Here is an 18,004-nt window from a genome sequence, read left to right on the forward strand (position 1 = left end):
CTGCAGTAGATCGGGGTTGTCCTTGGTGCTTAATATTCACACAATCCTATCTTATATTGTTCTGGCAATGGTGTACTGCCTGTAAACAATGCGGAGTCTTACTGGAACTGCCATGTTTTTCCTGACCTGCAGTGATAGGAGTAGTTGGGGTGTGACAGTGAGCTGGGGTTGCGTTTGCCACAGTGACATCAAACTGCCTGTTCTTTTAGACTGTGAAGTTGAAACTCAGAGAACTGGACTAAGAGTAATTCTCCTTGCTTGGTATAATTCTCCTTGCTTGGTACATACTGCAGGGATGGTTTAGGGAGGGGGCAGACTTGAGTAATGATGGTCTTTATTGTGTTTCTTCCATCCTGCTGGTCTGTTGCATGCACTTGATTGAAATGAAGAATCCTGTGAGCATGTTTTTTCTGTACGTTGAATGCTAAGAGGCATGGCTTACCAGGCACGTGACTTGGCTGTGAAGTGTTTTGAGGTTATAATATGAAGAAATTTGGGGGGGCTAACTAAATAAAATTTATGTAAGAATGGCTGTAGGGGTTCAGACAGTTCCTTCTAGCTATTGCCTGTCTCTGACAGTGATCCACAGCAGCTGCGTACGGAGCTGTATCGCAGTATTTCCCACCAGTATCCCCTGGCAACTTCTGTTACTCTGGGGCTTAGAGGCTTCTTCAGCAAGAGGTTGCATTTTCACCTTGGCAGTTAATGGTCCTTAATAAAATTGTCATCCATGAATTTGTTCGTTTGTGGTTTTGGACCCGTTTGTGCTTTTTGCCTCTGTGGTAACGTTTGTATGGGGCTGGATTGGGAGGTCTCAGACTGCTTTCCTGGGGAGAGTTCGGAATGGCTGCTGTGTCACAGGAAACACCCTCTTGGCAGCTTGTGCCCCGACCCCAGGGAGCTGTGTGAGTGCTGAGCTTTAGAGCAGGGGTGGCTGAGGCAGGTACTGCCCTTCCGCTGCACAGTGCATCTGGGCCAGCAGATGCAGCATTAATTCTCTTGCCACTGGAAAGAGAATATTCTCTTCATGAATGCAATTAACGGACTTCTGTAAAGAGGGAGGGAAGGATCTAGTGAATTTATTGTCCAACCTGGAGATGTGGCCTGGCTCAGCAGCAGAGCCCTGCCCTCCTGCAGTGAGGTGTAGAGTAATCCTGGAGAAATGTGACTAGCGGAGTCAGGCAATATTTGCAAACTGGAAAGAGGTCATCTCTAAAATGAGTTGGGACCGGACGGCTAACATAGAAAAGCTGTGCTATTATCTGAATTAGCTTTTAATCCTGCGGTGTCGCATACCCAGATATTGCATACTTGATACTCTGCAAAAACCTGATCAGGCTCTCCTGGTGTAGCCCATAAAAGATAAATAGTGACCATGGACTGCTAGCCTGGAATGTGGTGCAAGAATGAGAAGCTGTTAAATTTCATTGCTCTTTAACTATCTCTTGATCAGTCATAAATTTAAGATCCTTAAAAATGGAATAGTCTAGCCTGTCCTTGCAGAGATGAGGTCAAGTCTATTGTCTATCACCTTCTAGATATCTTCCAAAGCAGGAAGTGTTTTTGCCCGCCATTTAAATTATTGGGATCCCTATTAGACTTGTTCACCTCAGCTACAGTTTCCTTTTGGGCATGGTTACCTTAGTGTGTTGACTCAGTGCTACTCAAATCATATCTGTCCTTTGGCTTTCAGTGTTTTTGTTTTCCTTTCTTTGGAATACAGCTTGAATGGATGTGAGCTGCTCTTCGTGCCACATATAATTAGAAAGATTTTTATTTATTTATTTAATATTTGCAGTAAGATCTTGAGCTGTCCTGTGCCCTTAACGTATCAATAGTTTGGTGATTAGTGGCCGCTTTTTCTGCAGTTGTCTCCAGTAGTGCTGCAATATTCTCCTTTGACCTTGCTGCTTGTAGACCATAAATCCAAATATGATAGCTATATTTTGAAATTATTTAATTTTCATTGTGCTGAACATCACTTGTCATTTAATCTATTTTTTGATTTTTCATTTACTGACTTATTATTGACAGTGTTGCTATGAAGCACTTCAGTCTTGTTGCACGGTACACGTTTCTGAAGAGAGTGTGGACTAGAGCTAACCTTTGATAAGGAGCTTGTCTGCTTCTGGGGCCAGTTATGTCATCATTTCTGGGGTAGGGTGCAGATTAAAATTTACTGTTGTTTTTTTGTGGTTTGTGGTGAGTTTTGTTTGGTTTGTTTTCTTGAAGTGGTGCACTGGTTACAAGAGGGATTTTGAGTTAAGTGCTTGGGTCCTGTTCTACATTTTTGTCTTGATCACTTTTTTTAATGACTTTGAACAAGGCACGTAGCTTCTAGATACCTTAGGCTTTGAATAAAACTCTGTAAAGTTTTAGTTTAAGAAGCAAACCAGCTCTGTAAGTAGAAACACTGCAGCATTCACTTCCTTCTTTGTGTGAATATGGCTTCTGATTAACCATGGGGGACGGGCTCCAATGGAATAGTCTGCTAAGATGCTGCAGAGGAACTCTCACCAATTTGTATTGGTAAAATGTTTTGTTTGTACAGCACTGCAGGATCGTGGTGCTGACTGGACTCTGAATAATTTAATGCTGTGAGCACTTAGAATACAACAAGGATCATATGTACAGTACTTCACAGCAGGGCCTAGGGTGTTAACTAATGCTTGTAGCATGCCTTAAGTCTCATGTGAAATATCCAAGAACTAATACAGCTATCTTTAAATCCTTTTTTTATTTCTAGCATGAGGAACTTCCAAAGTTGTCATAGTCAAGTCATTTAATTGCTGCACTGTGTTGTACACGGTCTCACCTTTCCCCTGGACCAGGAGTCTTTCCTTTTTCACTTCCAATTAATTGAAACCTCTCAACTTCTGTTCTTTTGGCTTTCTTTTTTAGCCCTTCTTGCCAACAAAAGAAACTCTGCAAGCAGAGCTGCTCTTTTTTATCCTTTCTGCTTTTGTAATCTCCTAAGGCTGTGCAGCATGTGCAGCATATGCATCATGAGCCACTTGGAGCCAGTGACTCCCTGCCTGATGATTTTCACTGAAACCTTTGAGACAAATCAATGTGGAATGGGGATGGATAAAAGCAGAAGCTGGAGGGGGGGGGAATAAACGCGATTAAGCGAACACATCTCATTACTACTCTAGAAAGGGAGGATTATAACTTATAAAGTAGGAGGATCTCATTTAGGGGCCATGTGTGCCTGTGTTATCAGGACAGAGGGAGAGCAAATAGAATAAATGAAATTAATACTTTGAAAAGAAGCATTACCCGGATTTGAGAATTGAACTAATATGATTTGTGGGAAGCCCTGAAGTTCTTATCTCTCCATTTAATACCCCGAGGATAATGGCTTTGTCAGAGTTATTGACCAAAAGTCATCGTCTTCCTTCCCACTTCGAAAGAATGAATTCAGAAATGGGGTGATGGTAGGACAAACTTTGCACCATGATTAGCTTTTTCAGACAAGACTGACAGGCACTGGTTGCATGAAAACAGACTAGAGGCAGAATTCCTAAATTGCAGGGAAAGTGTTTGTCCAGCTGTCGATGACGGACTGACTGCTCACTCTTCCCGGCGTTCTGCTCATGCCCTGCTCCCAGGCTTGCTGATGGCAACCTTTGCTTTCTGGTGGCTCCAGCGTTGCCCTGTTGTGATTAGTGTGGCCCAGAATATAAGCATGGGAGGAAATAGTCACAAGGATTTAGGGTTTGTCTCTTGTTGCTCCACCAGCTGATTGTAATTGGTCATAGGCTGTTGGATTCTTTCAAATGATTTCTTGTCCAGAGAGAATCTCTTTTCTCTTTGGAGTTTCTTATCTCCTCTTGCTGGTTCAAGAGAGAAGGGCTGAAGGAAGAATGCAGGACTGGGAATGCCTTTCATCAGGGCTGTGGGCTTTGATATTATGTGGTCTTGTGAGTGCAGGATTCCTAACTCTTGGCCTTTGCCTGTGGCATCTTTGGACACTTGCACCTTTAGTTTAATGTATATTGTTCTGCTCACATTGTAACTGGTATGTTTTCTTCTCTGTTTCAAAGAACGTGGAGGTAAAACTGCTTAAAATTTCTGAAAGCAGCATAAACAGCCCACTCTGATTCAGTGGAAGAGAATTTTGATGGCAGCAGGGGAGCGATCAGGTGGAGTAGTGTTTTCCTTTTGGCCCCACAGGGTTGGAGAAATGACCCAACTGACCCATTCATGGAAAGCTTTCTTTAGATTTCTGGTAACTGATGAAGCTTCAAGTCAATCTTGCCTACATTTTTTTGCTGTAAATTGCCCACTGTTGTGGAGTGGTATCAGCTGTGGATGCAGCTGAGCTGGTACTAAAGATGGTTTTAGAAACGGTGCTGAACATGACTGAGTTTAGTTAAGGCTTTCATTTACTTTGTGATAAGCTGGGGATCAGCTTCATCCTGGCTGATTAACCGTAGGTAAGCATATCTAGATTAGACTGGGGTTTTGTTGTGTGTAATCTCCAGCCATTGTGATAAGCTGGAGTTGGACTAGCTGAGCTCCAGTGGTAGCATGAGGTTTGTTGAAACTGACAGCATGGGGCCAGCAGTGAAGTGAAATTGTCGTTTTTCAGGTCAGGCCTCTATTGTTAAAACTTGTAATTTTTTCCTCCCTATTTATTTGAGTTTTTGTAATGAAAGGTAATGTCTCTGAGCTTTGCAGTATAGTTTGGATACTGCATTAGGGCCAGCTTTGTTGGTCCTGGTTTCTCTGCAGATAAATGTAGCACACTGAGCTAAACCCCTTCGCGTTCTAAAAGCACAAGCCTGTATGTAGTAAATCGACTGGTTTTGGGAGGACACATTGCTCACACAAACGTTGGGGTTTAGGTTTTAGTGGCTCTTTAATTTCTGTAAATATTTCTTGATTGAAGTTTTTTGTTGGTGAAGTGGAAAACACTGATTTAAATCAGAAAGTACGGAGGCTTGCTTTAAATAATAGTGCAACATGGGGAAAAAGCTCATTTTTCTCCATTGATGTTACAGTGATTAGCAACAACTATCTACATGTATTTACTAAAGGAATGACACCTCTTTTTCTGAGATTCATTTTTAGTGTTTTCTTTGGCAAATGGCTGGTGCATTTGGTTACTAGGACACTAATCCTGTGCCAGCAGTGGGGGCAGTACCTGCTGATGAGCTTGTTGCCTGCAGTGGGACTGTTTGCAGAGCATTCACACACTGTGTAAAAAAAAAACCCCACACTGACCCTTAGTGCCTGCAGAACCAGCTAGGGAATTCTGACTAGGTTAGCAGGAGTGCATTGGCTTTGGCTAGGAATTGCAGTGCAGTTGTTCTCAGTTTGCTTTCACTAACTGAATAAAACTGCTTTTTAAATGCGTTGATACAAATGGAAAGATGTGGTTTTTGGTTTAAGCCTCAATAATTTATTACAAAATGTTACAAGCTATTGGTAGGGGGATTTAAATAGCTTGTCAGACCTTGTTCCTTCTATCCCTCTCATTCCTTGCTATCTGAGCAAAGAGATACTTTTCTGGATTTTTTTCATTGGAGAAAATGTATTAATGTGTGGAGTCTTAAGGTTAGTGCTCTGTTGTTCTAGTCTCTGACCAGAACATCCTTCCTTTTTCCCCACTGTCAGGTTCTTTAACTGCTACCTTCTACTATAGAAGTGGGTGCGTTTCTGCAGTGAAGGAATTACTACTTTTTATGAAACCATTAAACATTTAAGGGGTTCCTATAGGAAGTGAGTGTGAAGTATTAAATGATGGGCTTCGGAAAGACTTGTGTTAAATTTAAGCTTGGCATGGTGAGGATTTACATGTCTTCTACCTCCAGCAAGCTAATAACTTCCTGTCTCTGGAGCATCAGTGAGTCTAAATTTAACTAAAGCAGTTTTGGGGAATGTGTACTACAATGAACCCAGGAAGTAAAAACAAAGCCAAACCAAAAGAAGAGCTCTTTCTCCCTCTTATTTTGAGGGAAGGCAAAGCTGTTAGCTGGCTAAGGGTAAGATGCTGTGTATGTACTCCCTATTTTCCCTGCCACTGCTGCTATAATTTCTCAGACATTTATAGCATTTTTTTTTTAAACCACTTCCAATTTCTGCAGCTAGTCTTTCATCTCCTGACTGAAGGTTAATTTGTGTTTGGAGAGTTTTTGCAGATTTCAACAGCTGATGGTCGTTTGAGCTTCTCATTTTTGTAGTCTCTTGGGCTAAGGGACCTTATCACAAGGTTGGCCTCTTTTTAAATCCTACAGCTGCAACGAATTGAAGTTGTCTGTGGTGCTACCTACTTCCCTTGTCTTGCCTTCAGTTCTCCTGTGTCTGTATTTCACTCTTGTTTTTTGGCTACTAAGTTCATAGACTCCACAGAAACTTGCTCCAGATTAATTTGTTCTGGTTTAGGGTTACTGTAAAGCCATTCCATTCTTTAAGAAGTAAAATACAAGATTAACCTTCCTTTTCCCCTCTCTCTGTAACTAAAAAATACTCAAATAATGAAGAAATAAGAGAAAAATATCTCTATTTTTCCAGTCCAGCAAAGCTAGTACTGCATATTTTTTTTACTGCCAGACTGCTGTGGAGTAGAACTCTGCTCTAATTTTGCAGCTAATTTTGGGGTATAAGCAACAGAGATTTGGTATGCATCAGGTGTTGCAGTATGCTTTCCTGTGAGCCAGCCTTAGTCAAATGTGGTATAGTTTGTGGTATGAGGTTGTCATAGGTATAAAGGCTGAGAGAATGTACATTAGAATATAGTTCCCACTAGCTTGGTTAAACTTTATTTTTGGATTATGACATGGCTTGTCTGTGTCTTGAGTATTTGGAGTATTGCATATATCAGTATTTGGTGATAGCTTTCCAGTATTCATTGTATTCTAACTAAAAAAATGACAGTGATTGAATCTTGAATCAATGATCCTCGATCACTGAAAGTTTTCTTGATGTTTCTGACTGGAAAGTGTTAACAAGATTATTAATTTGTAGGGCTAATATAATAGCTAGGAAGTAAGCTTGCACTGGATGGAACATGTAGATTGCTCTTGCACTCAGGTGATGGGGATGTGAGGGAGGTGACCTGCCACTGGATGTCATTTCTGAGATATTCCCCATATGCCACAAAAACTAACTTTGCTTTGGCCACCTTTTCTTGGAACTTAATGTGTATGTCTTGATGTGGTCCTCATGGACAACAGAGGGGAAGTAAAGAAGATACCCAAGATGGGCAGAGTGTTCCACACCAGGTGGCGGTGAGAGAAACGGTGCAGGGCTTTTTCTGGGTCTCAGTAAGAAAGGCTGTAAAGTGTCATAATAAAATAGCAGTTTTAATAAGATAATAAGATAGAATAGAACTATAGATAGCAGTTAAATCCTAGAATCACAGAACGGTTTGTGTTGGAAGGGACCTTACAGACCATAGAGTTCTAACCCACCTGCCATGGGCAGGGACACCTTCTGCTAGCCCAGGCTGCCCAAAGCCCTGTCCAACCCATCCTATCCCTGCCCTCCTGGTTAAGGGTCCCTCGCCCCTTTCCTGCAGCCCCTTTCAGCCCTGGGGGTCCGCTCTAAGGTCTCCCTGGAGCCTTCTCTCCTCCAGCTGAACCCCCCAACTCTCCCAGCTTGCCCTCACAGGGGGGCTCCAGCCCCCCCAGCATCTCCGTGGCCTCCTCTGGCCCCGCTGGAGCAGGTCTGTGTCCTTCTGCTGTTGATGCCCCAGAGCTGGACCCAGCCCTGCAGGGGGGTCTCCCAGAGTGAAGCAGAGGGGAGAATCCCCCCCTCACCCTGTGCCCACCCTGCTCTGGGTGCAGCCCCGCACACGGGGGCTCTCTGGGCTGCGGGTGCATGTTGCTGGCTCACAGGCAGTTTTTCATCCACCAGCCCCCCCAGTTCCTTCTCCCTGGGGCTGCTCTCCAGTCGCTCCTCTCCCAGCCTGTGTTTATGCCTGGGATTGCCCCAGCCCGTGGGCAGGACCTTGCCCATGGCCTTGTTGAACTCCATGAGGTTTGCACATCCCAGCTCCCCAGCCTGTCCGGGTCCCTCTGGGGGGCACATCCCTTCCCTCAGCGTGTGACCGCACCACAGAGCTCGGTGTTGTTGGTGAACTGGCTGAGGGTGCCTCGATCCCACTGTCCGTGTCTCCAACAAAGGTGTTAAACAGCGCTGGTCCCAACCCTGACCCCTGAGGATGCCACTTGTCACTGCTTTCCACATCTTACGTCCCTTCAGATGCTGGCAGCCCTGCTTTCATGCAGCGTTGAAGAGACCCTGGCTGGATTTTCCCATGGCGTGCTGTGCAGATGGAGAGGTTCCTCCTTTTTTGAGCAATTAAATTCTTGCAAGAAAAGCAACCCTGTTCATAAAGGATGTTCACATAGAACATCTTCCTGCTCTTTTAGATAAAGGCAAGGGCCAGCAGGGGCCAGTACCGAGGAGCAGCTGCCTGCATGCTCCTTTGTTAGGATGCTGAGGAATCTGTGCAGTACCTGTGTGTGCAGCACTGCAGGCCTGCGCCTGCTCACGTTAACTCTTCTGTGGATCACTGCCCCCTCGGTGCACACTCCTCACCCGGGCAGGGTCACTGCATTCCACCCTTCATCCACACAGAGTTTATCTTTCTCAAAGATAGGTGTGTTAGGGGTTATATATTAGCAAGCTGTTCAGGGAACTTCCTGGTGGGCTGGGGTGTTATCTGTGTGGTGACACAGCACAGGCTGGCGTGGGGTGATCCAGCAGGTTCCCAGAGAGGTCCTGCTCGTGGTGCCACAGGGGCTTCTCAAACTCCCAGTAGCAGACCCAACAGAGCAGATGTGTGCTGTTCGAGATCACATTTCTTCAAACACTGTCTTCCACAATTTCTCCTGTCTTCCACAAATTCCCCAGTAGAAATAGTTTTGCTGCGTCATACTAGAGGATGAAGCTGAGTCTATGTGGTGTGATGGGAGAAATCAAAATAAACACTGTTACTTCTTTATTTTTTCACCTTAAAAAAAGTTAAAGCAAGCTGATACAAAGTGTGAATTTCACTGAGGTTTTCTCCAGTTGGTTTCTACCCTTTGCTTCAGCTAGGCATCCTCATACCTGCTTCTATTTGCTGATGAAGTTTATTTTCATTCTTGTTTGCTTCCTTCTCCCTCTCTCTTTCTCTCTCTGTTGTTTTACTTTCCCAAAACTGCAGGACAGTTTGCTCCTGCTGTCTCCTTGTTGGTGGCGTTATCAGACACGTAGGCAGCGGGTGAGATTGCAAACGCCACTGTTCTCTGGGATTCTAAGCATCAGACAATGTTTTACACGGCGTCCCATTCTCTAGCTGGCTGGTTGGACATGATGTTGGTACCTTATCTTCATGCTGACACACACTGGACATTAATAGAAATACATTGCTGAGGCACATGTGTGGAATTTCAAGCAGCCTTTCTAGCTGTGCTTTAGATAGTCTATTGTGTGCTTAACCTCTTGGAAGAGGTTTTGATGAGAAACACATCATGTTAACTCTTGGGCAGCTGGGTGGACTCCCTTAGAGTTTCTTATTACAGCCAGCATAATAGCTTCCTAATTGCGTGCTGCTTATGTATTTTGGAGTTTCAGCAGTTTTAAACCTGTCTTTCCACGAGCGATATGCCTCCTTCCTAATGCAGATTTTTAAGGAAGAAATAGCTGTGCGTATTGCACGTGGGGAGGAGGTAGGAAATACGTGCTGCAAAGGGAAGTGAGCTGCCAGCACCCTTGTTTAGCTTTGTCTGAAGTCTGTCCTCGTATTGTTTTTGGCTCTGCGATTGCCTTACATCAACTGAAAAAATGACCTGGATGCAACTGCTGCTATTTGCCAGGAATTCCTTCTGCTTTTGGAGCACATCACGATTTTTATTGTTTCCTTTGTACTATATATGTAGACTTTCTTTGCTTGTTTTTTATGACCATCTGCAATTATGTATATTATTTATGACTATTGAGTAAAATATGATGGAAAGTAGCTTGTTAAAAGGGACTGTACTAAGAGAGAGGAAATGAGCTGATCACTTTCTCTTTGATTTTTAGACAATGAAAATAGAACACCTGCAAGCTTATGAGGGAGGGAAGGAATTAGAGTTAGCTGGCTTTCTTTTGCCTCTCTGTCTTACATTGGGGGTTTAGAGCCTTTTTAGCCTTGAAGACTTTGTGATAATGGGCAAACTTGCAGGATGATGCAGTAGGAGTCGAGAGTAAAAATTGATCAAACAGACAGATAGAGCGGGGCTATGTATAATTACTGTCCAAAAGACAAAAGCTCCATAGTTTAATACCTACTTGAATAGTACATTAGGCAAAGGATACATTTGTTAAATAACCAGTGCTTTTCCAATTAGGACTGAGAGCTTGCCACGTACATTCCCTGGATCTTCAGCCTAATGCTTTTGCCATGGAAAAAGTGGTTCACTGTCTAGCGGATGACTTCAAGCCCCTTTCTTTTTCTGAACACATAGGCTTGTATCTCCTCTCTCCTATTCCATTCTCTCCAGCCTCTGAGCAGAATGGATTTGTTCCTGTGTTCGTCTTGCTGTAGCTGTAATTGGCACTGTCAGGCTGAAGCGGTGACTCCCCTCTGTAGCTTCCGAACCTCGGATACACAAACGTTTCCTTACCAAAAGCTGTTCTTTCCTCAGCTGAGGACCTGAGCAATCAGTAGTTTTTGTATTTTCATATGATATACTCTCCTAGTTTAGCAGCTAAATGTGGAAAAAGGGATATTGGGAATAAGGGTATGTTTAAAAAAAGCCCACAACGAAACAAAGCAGCATCCCAAAATCAAACAGAAAACTCTCCCCAAAACCAATGACAATAACAACAAGGAGGTGATTGGTGATGGCCAGTGTGGCTTTACGAAGGGCAAATTGTGCCTAATGAATTTGGTGGCCTTCTATGATGGGGCTACAGCATTGATGGATCAGGGAAGAGCAACTATCGTCATCTACCTGAAGTTGTGCAAAGCATCTGATGCTGTCCCCCATGACATCCTTGTCTCTACACTGGGGAGACATGGATTTGATGCATGGACCACTCGGTGGATCAGGAATTGGCTGGATGGTTGCACACAAAGAGTCATGGTCAAGGGCTCAATGTCCAAGTGGAGAGCAGTGACAGGTGTCACTCACCCCTCAGGGGTCAGGGTTGGGACCAGCGCTGTTTAACACCTTTGTTGGAGACACGGACAGTGGGATCGAGGCACCCTCAGCCAGTTCACCAACAACACCGAGCTCTGTGGTGCGGTCACACGCTGAGGAAAGGGATGTGCCCCCCAGAGGGACCCGGACAGGCTGGGGAGCTGGGATGTGCAAACCTCATGGAGTTCAACAAGGCCATGGGCAAGGTCCTGCCCACGGGCTGGGGCAATCCCAGGCATAAACACAGGCTGGGAGAGGAGCGACTGGAGAGCAGCCCCAGGGAGAAGGAACTGGGGGGGCTGGTGGATGAAAAACTGCCTGTGAGCCAGCAACATGCACCCGCAGCCCAGAGAGCCCCCGTGTGCGGGGCTGCACCCAGAGCAGGGTGGGCACAGGGTGAGGGGGGGATTCTCCCCTCTGCTTCACTCTGGGAGACCCCCCTGCAGGGCTGGGTCCAGCTCTGGGGCACCAACAGCAGAAGGACACGGACCTGCTCGAGCAGGGCCAGAGGAGGCCACGGAGATGCTGGGGGGGCTGGAGCCCCCCCTGTGAGGACAGGCTGAGAGAGTTGGGGGGTTCAGCTGGAGGAGAAAAGGCTCCAGGGAGACCTTAGAGCGGCCCCCCAGGGCTGAAAGGGGCTGCAGGAAAGGGGGAGGACTCATCATCAGGGGGAAGGATAGGACGAGGGGGAACGGGCTTAAACTGAAAGAGCTGCCCAGAGCAGCTGTGGCTGCCCCCTCCCTGGAAGGGTTCAAGGCCAGGTTGGAGGGGGCTTTGGGCAACCTGGGCTAGTGGAAGGTGGCCCTGCCTGTGGCGGGGGGGTGGGATTAGGTGATCTTTAAGGTCCCTTCCAACCCAAATCAGTCTGTGATTCTAATAACAAAAACAATGTCAGCTGCAAATAAACTTCCAAGTTTCTTAAATCTTCCTTAATTTTTCAGGGTAAAAGAATTTTGTTTGAAGTGCAAAACTTGAAAAAGGATGAGAGCTTTAAAGCTCAAAGCCAGCTACAATTTTAGAGATAATGAATGCTGGTCCAGTCTATTGTTTTCTGTCATTTAAAAAGTTGCCCCTCCAGCCAGTGTGTCTTTTCTTGTTCAAGGCTTGACATTTTGCCGTGTAATTTTTCTTAAGCTTTGTGCTACTGAAGGTTATCATAGAGTTCTGTTAAAAACCCCTTGCCTGCGATTTCCTTTTGTACAGTGACCTGCAAAAAGAGGTGGTTTTCTGGTCAAGTAAGAATTTGATACTGTTCCTTTACTGGTATCAGAAGTGGGATGCATCAACACCTTTTCCCATCTGATGCCTCCTCAGAAGCCAGCTCTCAGGTCACTCTGCCCTTGTTCCACATTGTGATGAAGGGCTAAATGCAGTCTTGAAGCTGTTGCTAGCCACTTGCATTTTTTTTTTTCTTTAGAGCAGTTTAGAAGTAGTTCATCAAATTTTATGTATCTGGGGTAAAAATAAGAGTAAAAATAATTAATCTAGATAGAGTATTAGTTTGTGTCCAAATCAAGTGGGGATGGTTAGTGGTGCTCCTGCTCCAGTAATGTTATTCTGTCAGAGCAGGCTTATTTTCTGAGGTTAATAAGGACTGTGTTAAGGCACCTGGAGGGAAAGGAGCTCTAATGGTCTTGGCTGCCATTCTCCTCTGTGTCGATGGGACTAGTGTGGTTGATAAATACTTTGCTGCCTCAGGCCTTGCAAATGCTGGCTGGTCCCTTAGGAAAGAGAGCAGTTTGAGGGGTTCCATGGGTGTTCTTCAGATGGGATTGAAATGCCTAGACAGGAGAGACTTCCTCCAGTCTACTCAAGAAGGGTTTAAATTCATGTTAAATTTCAGTGTTTTGCTGTCAAGGATCTTGGTGGGCAGGTAATGGTAGATGATATTTTTCTGACTACACGTGTGTGCAAGCACAGGTGAAGTTTTGCCTTGTTTGCACACAGGTTTAGAAGTTACATCTGTTTTCTGTGCAAGAAATGTCTTACTGGGCATTCTTACACTGCAGTGAAAATTCACATCTGTGTAAGCATGAATAATAAACTTCCATATAATTAGACTAATTTCATATTGTTGCTCACTGGCCAGCAGATGTTGCTGTTGAGCTTGGTTAGGTTTCATTGTACAGTTCAGCAAGTCATTTGCCTATTTTAAGAGCTATGATGCAGATTGATTTGGAACTAAGTTTCCTCCTTGATAATTCATGTCATCTTCTGGTAAGTCAATATACTGTTCAGAGACGTGAGGTACATCTTGTGCACTTGTGTGTGTGTAAATAAATAAATGAAATTAGAATGTCTTTTTTGACCTGTGCATTTTTTTACTTCATTACTGGCTCTGAATTCTTTCCACTTTTATTAGCAAAGCAGTTTTGATTTGCTTATTTTCTAAATTATTTTTGAGGGAGGGTGTAGGGAGTTTGTTGGCTTTTCAAGTGCACCTTTAAAACGTGATGGTGCAAATGGAGTCTTAATAAACAATCCATAAACAGCATATCCTCACTAATACCCCTTTGAATTTAGGATCTGGAAAAATCTATTGCTTGTCTCATTTGCAGAATCTGGGAGATGAATTATGTATCTTGTTGGGGGTCAAAACCACGGCTAAGCCTGGCGGCTGCTCAGTCTATCGATCTGCGCTCTGCTCCTCCATTCTTTGGGATGTGATTTTAGCCGTAGTAGTCTTATTTTGGAACTAAAGATTTTTAACGTGTATCTCGGTGGTATGCCAGTGACGATGACTTCGCCGAGTTCTACTTTTTTCCTGCAGTGTCGAGAGCACTTTAAGAGCAGCAGCGAGTGTTTCCTGAAGGTGGCAGTGAGGGGACACCCATGAAGACGCCTTTCCAGGGGTGGACGGGAACTGCTGAGCCTTCAGATTGCTTGCATACCAATGAAATGTCTTAAAGTTTTTGATTATTTGTTTTTACTCTGACTCTAGCTTCTCCAGGAGTTACGATAATATTTTTCAGGATGAGTTTACTCGAAGTTTTTTGAAGTTTATTAGTTTCTATAGAAATACATCATTCGGAGCTGAGGCCACTATGTAGTGACATAATTTACAAACTGGAGATGTATGTTGGATCAGCCTGCTCTGTCTTTTCATTTTCTCACCATGCTTCCTGGAGCTCACTTTCGTGCTTAACTGCGTGGATCTAGCAGCTTGTGAAGTCGCTGTGTATTCAGGCTGCGGAGGGGAAGACAAGGTTGTTGTGAAGGCAGTGCACGAATGATGGGGTATGTTCTCAGCCGCTTCAGGTTCCTCTTTGGTCTTCAGCTCTCTAGTTGGTTTTCTTGTAGTACTTCTTGGAGGGGTGGAGAACGGCTGCTGAGAGCAAGTTTGGTTTTGGAGTGGTAGAAGGAGAGTGGCAGATGCTGTCCTAATGACAGCTCCTGCTTGTTATCAAAGCTGATGTTGCTGCCTCCGATCCTCAGATCCTCTTTAAGATTCACCGTTTTGACCCACATCCTGGCCTTCTAATCAGATAGTACCTACAAATCCTGGTCTGTAAAAATTGACTATAATATCTGTGCTCCTTTGCCTTTGATTTTCTGCAATCAGGCTGTGTAGACAGTCTAACAAGGCCTGTACGGAAAACCCACTGGAGTTTCTTTCAGCAGAAGTTTGGGATGTTTATGCAGTACTTTTGTAACGGCAGTATCTCAGGTCAGTGTTCACCGATATTGTAAGTATTTGAGTGATTTGGAGTTTAAAACATTAAGGTGATCTAGCTGGCCTTGGGCGAAATGAATTATTGCTTTGAGGGCAGAATCTTGTCTTGAGGGAGAAGCTGGTGGTTGGATGGCATCCTGCAGATTTTTAGGGAGGAGATTTGTATCTTTTCATCTGTTTTCAAGAAGGAGAAACAAGAGTTATAAAAACCACTTAAAGGTTCAGTTAAGATTTATTCTGGCTACATAACTGCCTCCCATCATAACTTTAATATGCATCATCCTGAAACTCCTAATTGGCCCTGGTGTTGGCAGGGCTTTCAGACCCAGCAGAATCTTCACCGTTCAGCAGCTTTTAGGAAGGAGTGTAGCCAGAGAAGTACAAAAGATGAAATGGCTGCCTTATAAATTCTGATTGACCTTGAGAGTCCTTGTTTTAACAAGCAGGAGGACGCTGTTGAGAGCCATCTAGACGAGAGCAGAGGTGGCAGTGCGTATAGGTGCGCAGTTGCTGAGGCAGGAGGAGAGGGCGGTGGAAGACCTCGTGGGTTTGGTGGGAGGAGGCGGTTCCGTCATGGGCCCTGTACCTACTTTCCTTGTTTCTGTTGTTGGTTGGAGTCTTGTCTGTACTGACACAGATTAGAAATGTTGAGGGTTTTTTTTCTGATGGATGCTTGTGGGGGTGGGCTATGTAAGATCTGTGGGTTGAAATAATCCATTTTGTCAGAGCTGGTATCTTTATTTAGGAAATGATCCCAGTCAGTTGTTCCTCTCTTAGTGACTGACTGGTCCCTGTGTGGGCGCTCCTTGGATGGATCAGAGTCTCAATGACCAGGGGGGCTGAAATTCTCTTTAGCTTCTCCTCTGCTCCCCCAGTGCCTGGGTGGGAGGTGGAAGCCTGCCAGGCTGTTGCGGTGTCCTATCATTTTGGTGAATGACAGAGGACTGTCGTTCTTGCTCTCTTGGGCTGTCAGTTGGGCACCTTTTACAGACCCTAAATTCCCTTTAAAACAAAACATTTGGCTTAGTTTATTTCATTCCATTAAGTAATTTCACTGCTAATGCATAATTATCTACAGCAGTGACACTCGTCTATGCTTTAATTATCACAAAGCTGCACAATTCCCCCTCCCCCCTGCCTAGAAGTTGTCACTTGTGCGGGGTGGTTTTGCAGAGATAAGTGTGTAATACACGGCAGTGCTTTGGGTCTCACACAATACTCAGGCGGTTGCTGATTGCTAAATGTCAGCAATAGACGAGGCAAGGATTTTGGTCTCCATCCTCTATTAGTAGCTCTTAGCCATGTGGAGTGAGAGACGTTGGGAAGGAAAAAGCTTATCCAAACTTCATAATACGGGCTTGGAGATAAAGATGTGAGCAAGTGCTGATTGGAGGCATTAAGCTTACAGGTGTTAGGAAAATTTGGAAGCACAAGTATTTGTTTTTCTTCAAAAGAAATGTAAGAATTGAAGCATCTGTGATCCAGGAGCCCTGATTGTATTTCCTCCCCCCCCTCAGCTTTATTACCAACTTTCCACGTGCAAAAGAGCCCAGTGAGTGTCTTTCATCCAGCCAGTCATTATGAGGAAATACAGCTGAGTTACAGGGTATTTACTCCTAAATGTGGAGAAGATACATACTTGAGTGAAATATCTGCCGTTCCTTAACGCCACGCTCTTGTTCGTTAAAGAGGGATTTTTGTTAACGGAGGACAAGGTCAGTGCTATTCAAACAGAGAGCACGTGGGCAACGTGATACTTGTGTCGTTGGAAGGTAAAGGTCTGTTTGGGAATAAAATATCCTTTAAGAGATTTCTAAAACCTCGCAAAATCTGAATGAGGAAAAAGCTGGAGGGGGCTCATCCCTGCATTTGTCTAGTTTCACAAAGCTGAGAAGTGGGTTGTAGACACCTCGTTTAACTGGCTGTGATGCACGGAGGTTTGTGGATGACGAACACCTGGAGCATGTGTCAAAAAGATGGTGAATCTTGAGAGGGACCTGATAGAAATGAGGACAGTGTGAGGAAGCAAAGCCTGCTTATTATCTTATAATAGATGGAAATGAGGCCATTTATTGGTGTTATCCGCTGGCGGAGCCGTTCTGTCAAGTACCTTTGTTTGGAACTCTGATCAAGACGTGCAATACGTAATTGTGTTCCAGCTTCGTAGGACTGAAATTACTCTTTCACATACAAAAGCATTGAATTCTTTTCCTGTATTGTTATGATGAAGGCAGTTTCTGGTTGCTGACTGGCAGGAATAAGGCGGGGAGGACTATACAGCTTGTGTTACAACACAAGTCCCTGTGTATCTGCTGCACTTGGCTGGTAGCAGTGGCACCTGTTTGAGTGAGATTTCTTTGGCCAAGAAGTACATTGTGTATTTTCTTTGGTCCAAGCACATAGTCTTAAGTATGTCACTTGAAGACCTCACAGCTTGCTGAGCTCTAAATCTTTCCATCAATCTCATACTTATTTTCTATGGTGTTTATCACCATAGCGTTTTATGTACTTTCCAGATAAGTAGAGTGGCATAATATGGTGGTCAGTTTGAGGCCTTTCTTCCTCTCAGGAAAGGATGTTATATTAAGAATTGTACTTCCTATGGGAGGTTATATACTCACCCTACAGTAATTTAGTTCGGGGGACCTGAACACCATTGACAAATTTCCAGATGTCTGTTCTCTAAATACTCTTGGTTGAAATAGTGGCAATAGAAGCACACATAGAAAGATTTTTAAAGTGGGAGAACTAATATCCAGAACAATTGCTTGGGTTTTTGGTTTTGTTTAAAGCATGCTTGAAAACCTTCCCATAAGAGCATGGAAGTAAATACTGCCTTAGTGGCTTTTTTGGCTCATCTTATAAAAACCACTTGCCAGATACGAAGTTTCTGTGAGCCTATGGTAGTTGCTGTGCTCTCGCCTTTGTAATACACTTTGCAAATAGGAATGAGATGTCACTCTTAAAAATATTAGTTCATGCAAAGGCACAAAGGAAAATGGGGAGACACGGAGAACTCCATAATGGAGGTGATGGAGCTCATTGCCTCAGTTCTCTGGGCTGCTGTGAGTGACATACAACATGGAGAGATCATTCCTTAGCCACATGGCAAGGGAGATTGGTTGGGCATCGTGGGGGAGCTACTGGGGGAAAGGGTGGGTAAGTGGTCCCCATGGGGCTTATGTGAGAGAGAAAACCAGTAATGAAA

At 44.3% G+C, this 18,004-nt stretch overlaps 1 protein-coding gene across 3 annotated transcripts in view; it reads left to right on the forward strand.

Moving 5' to 3' along the window:
• Positions 1 to 18,004, forward strand: part of CHCHD6 (coiled-coil-helix-coiled-coil-helix domain containing 6) — a 115,943-nt gene that overhangs the window by 7,281 nt on the left and 90,658 nt on the right. The gene's annotated exons all lie outside the window — the stretch shown is intronic.

Source organism: Athene noctua, chromosome 10 (assembly GCF_965140245.1).
Source record: "Athene noctua chromosome 10, bAthNoc1.hap1.1, whole genome shotgun sequence".
Lineage (NCBI taxonomy): Eukaryota > Metazoa > Chordata > Aves > Strigiformes > Strigidae > Athene > Athene noctua.